Source organism: Elephas maximus, chromosome 17 (assembly GCF_024166365.1).
Source record: "Elephas maximus indicus isolate mEleMax1 chromosome 17, mEleMax1 primary haplotype, whole genome shotgun sequence".
Classification (NCBI taxonomy): Eukaryota; Metazoa; Chordata; class Mammalia; order Proboscidea; family Elephantidae; genus Elephas; species Elephas maximus.
In genome coordinates, this window is record NC_064835.1 from 19,896,046 (window position 1) to 19,904,150 (window position 8,105).

Here is an 8,105-nt window from a genome sequence, read left to right on the forward strand (position 1 = left end):
AGCTATCTTAGTCATCTAGTGCTGCTTTAACAGAAACTCCACAAGTGGATGGATTTAACAAAGAGAAATTTATTCTCTCACTGTCTAGTAGGCTACAAGTCCAAATTCAGAGCATCAGCTCCAGGGGAAGGCTTTCTGTCTCTGTCGGCTCTGGAGGAAGGTCCTTGTCATCAATCTTGCCTTGGTCTGGGAACATCTCAGCACAGGAACCTCAGGTCCAAAGGATCTGCTCTGCTCACAGCCCTGCTTTCTTGGTGGTATGAGGTCCCGTGTCTCTCTGCTAGCTTCTCTCTTTTATATCTCAAAGAGATTGGCTTAAGACAGTAGCTAATCTTGTAGATCTCATCAATATAACTACTGCTAATCCATTTTATTACATCATAGTGATAGGATTTACAACACATAGGGAAATCACATCAGATGATAAAATGGTAGACAATCACGAAATCATACAAGGGAATCACGACCTAGCCAAGCTGGTAGATATTTTGGGGGGACACAATTCAATCCAAGACAAAAGGTCTAGCAAGAAGTCACAAACTTGAATGCCATATGGATCAAGGAGGTAACAGAAATATATAAAGGGTTAAGACAGAGATTATTCATTTGAAAAGTGCCTGTTTTGTGAAAGGCTCTAAATTCAAATACATTTCTAAAGGACTTTTACCAAAATATATATAGGGATGGGGTTGGGGATATATATATATATCTACTGGACTACTTCTTCCCAAGTTCGGTGGTTTACAGTTGTTGATGTAGAAAGATAAGAGAACATGGCAGCTAAACTCAGACTGCTGGAGCAACAGTGTTAGTAATACATTCCTCAGGGCCATGGCTTTCTAACACTCGGTTAGCAGTTGCATTCTGCCTATGGTATAATAACTTTTTATACTGGAACATCTAATAAAATTGCATTATATTCATCAGTCATGTGTTAATGGTGCCTGAAAAAAACAAAGGATAGCAGAAGCAGTCCTAGTACTTCCAGGAAATAGTGAGTATCCAAGGTGTGAAAGAACCAATAGAGCTATTATCCACGATAGGTGCCAGGTAACAGCAGAGAAGCAGGCTGTAGTGTGAAATGACTCGGGAGAGGATATAAGCCAAGCACCCTTTCCTCAGTTTTAAGAATAATGGCCCAGGTGGAAGGGAGCATAGGATCAAAATGCTGCTAATATGTGTAATTGTACTTGATTCATCTTATTGGAATATCTTTCTTAATGGTTCCCAGGATATTACCTGCTCTGGAGACATGTGAGTTACATTATCATACTGAAAATATCTGAAAATCATTTTGAAATTTATTTATGATGCAATATAATAGTAATTTAGTGTAACTACTGGGTATATGTGCTTAAAGACCTTGGCTACTAACCAAAAGGTTAGCAGTTCAAATCTACCAGATGCTCCTTGGAAACAATATGGAGCAGTTCTGCTTTATCCTATAGGGTCATTATGTGTCAGAATCGACCTGACAGCGAAGGGTTTGATTTGCCTTTTTCACTGGGTAACTGGTGTCCCTGGGTGATGCAAATGATGAAACTATTCAGCTGCTAATTAAAAGATTTGAGGTTTAAATCCTCTCAGAGATGCCTCAGAAGAAAGGCCTGGTGATGTATTTCCAAAAAGTCAGCCATCGAAAACCCTGTGAAGCACTGTTCTACTCTGACACACATTGGGTTGCCATGAGTCAGAGTAAATTTGACAGTGACTATTTATTTATTTATTTACTGTGTATGAGTCAAAATTGACTAGATGGCAGTAGGTTTAGGTTTTGGGTTGTATATTGTACACACATTTTTTGTTTAAAATTCAAGCTCTGCTCCGCTCAGATTTATGTAGCACATATTCTTCCTAATTTTTAAGCTTATTTTTCCTTAGCTATTGGAATTTTTTAAAAATCTTTTTGAAAACAAAATGGAATTCTGAAATATCTAAAATGTAATGCATTAATTTGTAAAAAATGATTCAAGTGATTTAAGACTTTGTGAAAAAAACTACAAAAGGCATTATTTTAATTTCACATGGTTTTTAGACGCTACATATTTAATATACAATACAGAAACTCAAGTTTTACTACAGGATCTAGAAAGACAAAAAAAAAAAAACACTAAATCTTTAAGATTGCTTGGACTGTATGTTATGTATACCAGCACTATCTCATGTATATGATTTTGAAATGAAATTAACTTATTCATTTTCTTTGGAAAGTTATCTACTACTTCATTACCACTATTTTAAGGATACATTTGGCAATATGACAGTTACAATTTTTAAGTCTAAAGTGGCTTTGAGATGACCTCGGGGAACATCTAGCTCAACTGGCATAACATAGTTTATAAAGAAAATGTTCTACATTCTCTTTTGGTGAATAGCATCTGGGGTCTTAAAAGCTGGTGAGTGGCCATCTAAGATACTCCATTGGTCTGACCCCTTCAGGAGCAAGGGAGCATAAAGAAAATTAAAGACACAAAGGAAAGATTAGTCCAAAGGATTAATAGACCACCTCTACTGCAGCCTCCACCAGACTGAGTCCAGTACATCTAGGTGGAACCTGGCTACCACCACTGACTGCTCTGACAGGAATTACAATAGAGGGTCCCAGACAGAGCTGGAGAAAAATGTAAAACAAAACTCTAACTCAAAAAAAGACCAGACTTTCTGGCCTGACAGAGACTGGAGAAACCCAAGAATATTGCCCCCAAACTCCCTTTTAACTCAGTAATGAGATCACTCCTGAGGTTCATGCTTCAGCCAAAGATTAGATGGGCCCATGAAAGAAAATGAGTCTAAAGGGGCACAACAGCCCAGGCTCAAAGACTAGAAAGCAAGAGGGGACAGGGAAGCTGGTAATAGAGAACCCAAGGTCAAGAAGTGAAGAGTGGTGACAAGCTGTGGGATTGTTAAGCAAAGTCATAAAACAATATTGCATTAATTGTTTAATGAAAAGCTAGTTTGTTCTGTAAACCTTCATCTAAAATACAATTTAAAAAGTGAGAAAAAAAAAGTGGCTTTGAGAATTTTGTAGTCCATAAAACAGTTTATTTTTTGTCTTAAAAGCATTATTATTTGATGTTAAATTTATTATACTGTTTAAGGTATGACATATCTAAGGATAGCTTAAGGATTATAAATAATGATATATTCATCATATCAGTGCCTTCATTGTATCAAAGAGAAGCTCTGCAGTGATACAACTCCATAAAAGACATTTACCAATCCCTAAGACATTTTAATTGGAAAATTAACATCATTTTTTATTGTTCTCAGAAGCACATCTGATAAGCTAGCAACAGCAACATTTTTAATGGTAGCAAATCATACTTTATTTTTCAAAACAAGTCAAATAATTGTGTTCCTGAGAAGGTAAACATTTTTTCCTGGTACTATTTCAAAACTCTAGACAAATCACTTTTAAATCATAATTTTGCAGTGTTCTGATATTATCTAAAACTAACAGTCTTTCACTCTAGAAAGTTTCCTTCACAATCATAGGTAAACTTTACTCCTATAGATAAGAAGCTTCAACAACAAAACTATTTCTTATTAACAAAGAAAACAACTTTTAAAGTCTATGTATTTAAAATTTTCAAGGACTTTAGTTTTAATCATAATCCACAAAGTAGTAAACATGTGAAAATTGCTATTAGCAAAGACTGAGATTGTAATAACCTTGGTCATTAGTGTTTTACTTGAATAATCTTGGAACATGAAAGCAGAGGAGTCCACAGAAGATGTAATTTTGGCTTTATATTTGCTTGTTTTCATGTATCACTTGCACAGTGGAAGCACAAATACCTTCAGCAAACATTTATTGCCAAATTGACAATTTGAGAAAGATAATGGCTTTTTGATTAATTACAAGTTGTGAACTTAGTTATGTCCCTTTATCCATCCACCGTTCGTTGAGCAATCTGAGCATGGATAGATGACAAGTGTAAGATTCACCACTGTGGAATTCAGTCTACATGCTTGTCTAATTAGAATCACACAAGAATGTTAATTATTAATATCATAATTTTTCCAGCTCTTATGTTCTTTGAATGTAGCGTGTATTTTGCACATGCTTTGCTTTTAGCCAATTGGTATTTCCAGGAGATATAAGTGTTAGTACAGGTCTTTTACTATTACTTTTATTTCCCATAGTTATGTGAAATTTATCTGTACTATTAGGAAATTTTCTTTTTTTTTATTAGGAAACCACCATCCACAACTATACTGAAAATCCACTGTCTCCTAGAATAACTCACATAAGACTCTCAAGTTTCAGTTTTTTCATCTATGGAATGGGAATCATAAGCTTATAATATATAGGGTTGCTGGGGAAAATATATTAAATAATATTTATGAAGTGCCTAGACAGTTCTAATCACATGGTAAGCACTGAATAATACCACCCTAAAAAAAAATTTTTTTATAAAATATTTAATATAAATAATAAATAGTAATATAATCCTCACATTCATTCTTATCTCCACACTCTTTTCCTTGTTTCTGATAAATCATCAATCTTTTATGATATCTTTATCATCTTTTTCTTTTGAACATAGAACTGTCATCATGGTATCCCAATCCAGGGACTTATCAACTCCCTTCAAAACTCACGTCTCAGAGATATAGACACTGTTTCCGCTTTTTAATGCCCTTGAGGGAGTGATAAAAGATCTGATCTAAAGGTGAGTGTGAAATACAATGCAACATGCATATGACATGCAAAGACAACATGGTCAAAATACCACGTAAGTTTTCCATCCTGTAGCCATGGTCCCCTGGAACAAAACCTCCAAGGGTCATGGACCACGCCAGGTTCCACGAGAGTATGTAGCACGTGGTGTTTTGGGAAAGAATGAGTTTTACCTTCAGTCATAGGAACTTCTGACTTCTCCTCATTAGAAAACACACTTCCTTCCTGGATGTGGGCCTCAGTTTGGAAATATACTTAATGCTAGCCATTCAGTTACTTCCCAGAGCCTCTATTTCTATAGTTTTAAATTGTTGCCAGTAGACAAGGTACTCTTTAAAGGGAAACCAGCCTACATCAGTGATCAGTACATTATTTTTATACTTTAATATTCACCTCACATTAATTGCAGTAAGTGTTTCTCTGAAATGATAAAGAGATAAGACTGGAGAGCAGACATGACTAGCTAAAAGAAGAAACAGAAGGTGAAATGGTGAAGGACCCATATACAGCCACAAAAGTCTTCCATCATAGAGCGATCACTTGTTTACAATATGCCTAACTATGGGCAAATATTTGACCTCTAAAAAATTTTTTTTTTTTTAGTGGTCACTATGAGCCAAATATATAAAATAAGTATACTAGTAATTGTTGTGGAATCCCTGCATAGTGCAAATGGTTAATGAGCCTCAGAAGTAAGTCCTGCTGATCTACTTCCAAAAAATCAGTCTTTGAAAACCTTGTGGAGCATAGTTCTGCTCTGACACACACGAGGTCCACATGAGTCAGAATCAACTTCATGGTAACAGGTACTTGTTTCCTGGTAGCATTGTTCTGCAGAAGAGTTGAGAGGATTTCAAATAAGGCATGGAAGGTACTTTGTTGTTGTCGCTGTTGTTAGGTGCCACTGAGTCCATTTTCAACTCCTATCGATCCCATGTGACAGAGTAGAACTACTCCGTATAGTCTTCTAGGGTGTAATCTGTACATTAGCAGATTTTCAGGTCTTTCGCCAGCAGAGCTACTGGGTGGCTTTGAACTGCCAGCCTTCCAGTTAGTAATCCAATGCTAAACCATTGTACCACCTGGGTCAGAACACTCAATATTCTAAGTTATCAGAACAGGTCTTTGGATGTTCAGAGACTGTTCAGAAATAAAAACGAACAAGCAAAAAGATATAATTCCATCTGGTGTTTATGTGCATGACCCATAATCCCAGAGTATTTAACTTCCAGCATAGAGCAGGGACAGGGAGAGAGAACTGGAGATACCTAATTGATAAGACTTGCATCTGTTTCATGCTGCACAAATAAACACCTAACTCAAATTTCTTCTTCTCTTCCTGAGTAGATTTCCCAGAGAAAAATGGCAGCAGGAAATCACTCCACAGTGACCGAGTTCATCCTTGCTGGGCTAACAGACAAACCAGAGCTCCAGCTGCCCCTCTTTCTTTTCTTCCTAGGAGCCTATGTGGTCACAGTGGTGGGGAACCTGGGCATGATTACACTGATTGGGCTCAGTTCTCACCTGCACACCCCCATGTACTATTTCCTCAGCAGTTTGTCCTTCATTGATCTCTGCTATTCCACTGTCATTACCCCCAAAATGCTGGTGAACTTTGTGACCGAGAAGAACAGCATCTCCTACCCTGAATGCCTGACTCAGCTCTACTTCTTCATTTTTTTATTGTATCAGAATGTCATATGTTAGGTGTTATGGCTTATGATCCTTATGTTGCCATCTGTAATCCATTGCTTTACAGAGTCACCATGTCTTATCAGGTCTGCTCCCGGTTGGTAGTTGAGGTGTACATGATGGGCTTGATTAGTGCCACAGCTCACACAGGTTGCATGCTAAGAGTGGTTTTCTGCAAGGCTAAAATAATCAACCATTACTTCTGTGATGTTCTCCCACTACTGGAGCTCTTCTGCTCCAGCACTTATATCAATGTAGTGGTACTTTTGTGCTTCAGTGCATTTAATACTCTTGCACCAACCTTGACTGTCCTTGGCTCCTATGCCTCCATCATTGCCAGCATCCTGCAAATTAGCTCCACTGAGGGCAGGTCCAAAGCCTTCAGGACATGTAGCTCCCACATTTTGGCTGTTACAATCTTCTATGGTTCTGTAGCATTCATGTACCTGCAGCCATCAAATGTCAGCTCTATGGGCCAAAGCAAAGTGTCTTCTCTGTTTTACACCATTATTGTGCCAATGCTGAACCCCCTGATCTACAGCCTGAGGAATAAGGATGTCAAAGTTGCTCTCAATAAAATCATTGAGAAAAGGCTGTTTTGCATTAACAAAGGTTTATAAATCTTGGTAAATATTCAGTATGAAAGAAGCCCAGACACTGCAACATAGATACAGAAATAGTGACATTATTGCCATCACTTGATTATTTGGAAGGCAGTTCCCAAGGATAAGACTGGATTCATAGTGTCATATGGACAGCTGTCTGTCACATGGCAGGCAATGTCAATTTTAGGAAGGCCCGGATGTCACCCCTAGTAATCCATATTACCTCTAATCTTTTTTTTTTTTTTAATCTTCAAAGGCCTTCATGTGGGGAGGCTATAATTTACGTACATGGGATTTGGCACTTTGGTAAGGCTTAGCTATCATAATTCATAGAATGATCTCTTTGGTCTATATCCTTTGATTTTCTGAATAGCTTGTGTTTTGGCCCTTGTTTCTAATAAGTGTACGAATAAAATTTTCAGGAAAAAATTGATCTCCAAGGTAAATAATTCTTAACCATTTCAAATCTACAAAGTTCATTACCTACTAATGACTAAGTGCAGAAAACTGTGTTATGAAATATGGGGGTAGACAGGTCTAAATAGTTGACCTGAGTGACAGGTGAGGAAAAGCTGCATCCTGAAGCAGCAACAGCCTCTGGAACTGGCATCTGGTGCCACAGCCTTGAGCCCTCGGAGTTCCCTAGTGCCGAGTGGCAGGTCTGATTGCGGCTTGCTGCAGTGGGGCACGCACAGGACACAGCCCTAACCCCTAGCCCCCTGGGGTAACCTCGGCAGAGACTCAGCCAGCACAAGCAGGCTGCACACTGACGGGGCTAACGAGAGAACAACCAATCATGGGGAAGCAGCAACTGTTTTCGGAGAAGGATATGACTTCCATTAAGAAGCTCAATAGAGATACGGAAGACCTAATTTGCTACAATGAAGCAACTTGACCTCATAGACTTATACAGAACACTCCACCCAACAGCTGCAAAGTATACTTTTTTTTCTAGTGCACATGGAACATTCTGTAGAATAGATCACATATTAGGTCATAAAACAAACCTTTGCAGAATCCAAAACATTGAAATATTACAAAGCATCTTCTCAGACCACAAGGCCATAAAAGTGGAAATCAATAACAGAAAAATTGGGGAATAGAAATCAAATACTTGGAAACTG

The 8,105-nt window shown here is 37.8% G+C and overlaps 1 pseudogene; it reads left to right on the top strand.

Annotated features, from left to right (window-relative positions):
* Nucleotides 1-4,655: 4,655 nt before the first annotated feature.
* LOC126060641 (olfactory receptor 150-like) lies at nt 4,656-7,118 on the top strand (annotated as a pseudogene).
* Nucleotides 7,119-8,105: the final 987 nt, after the last annotated feature.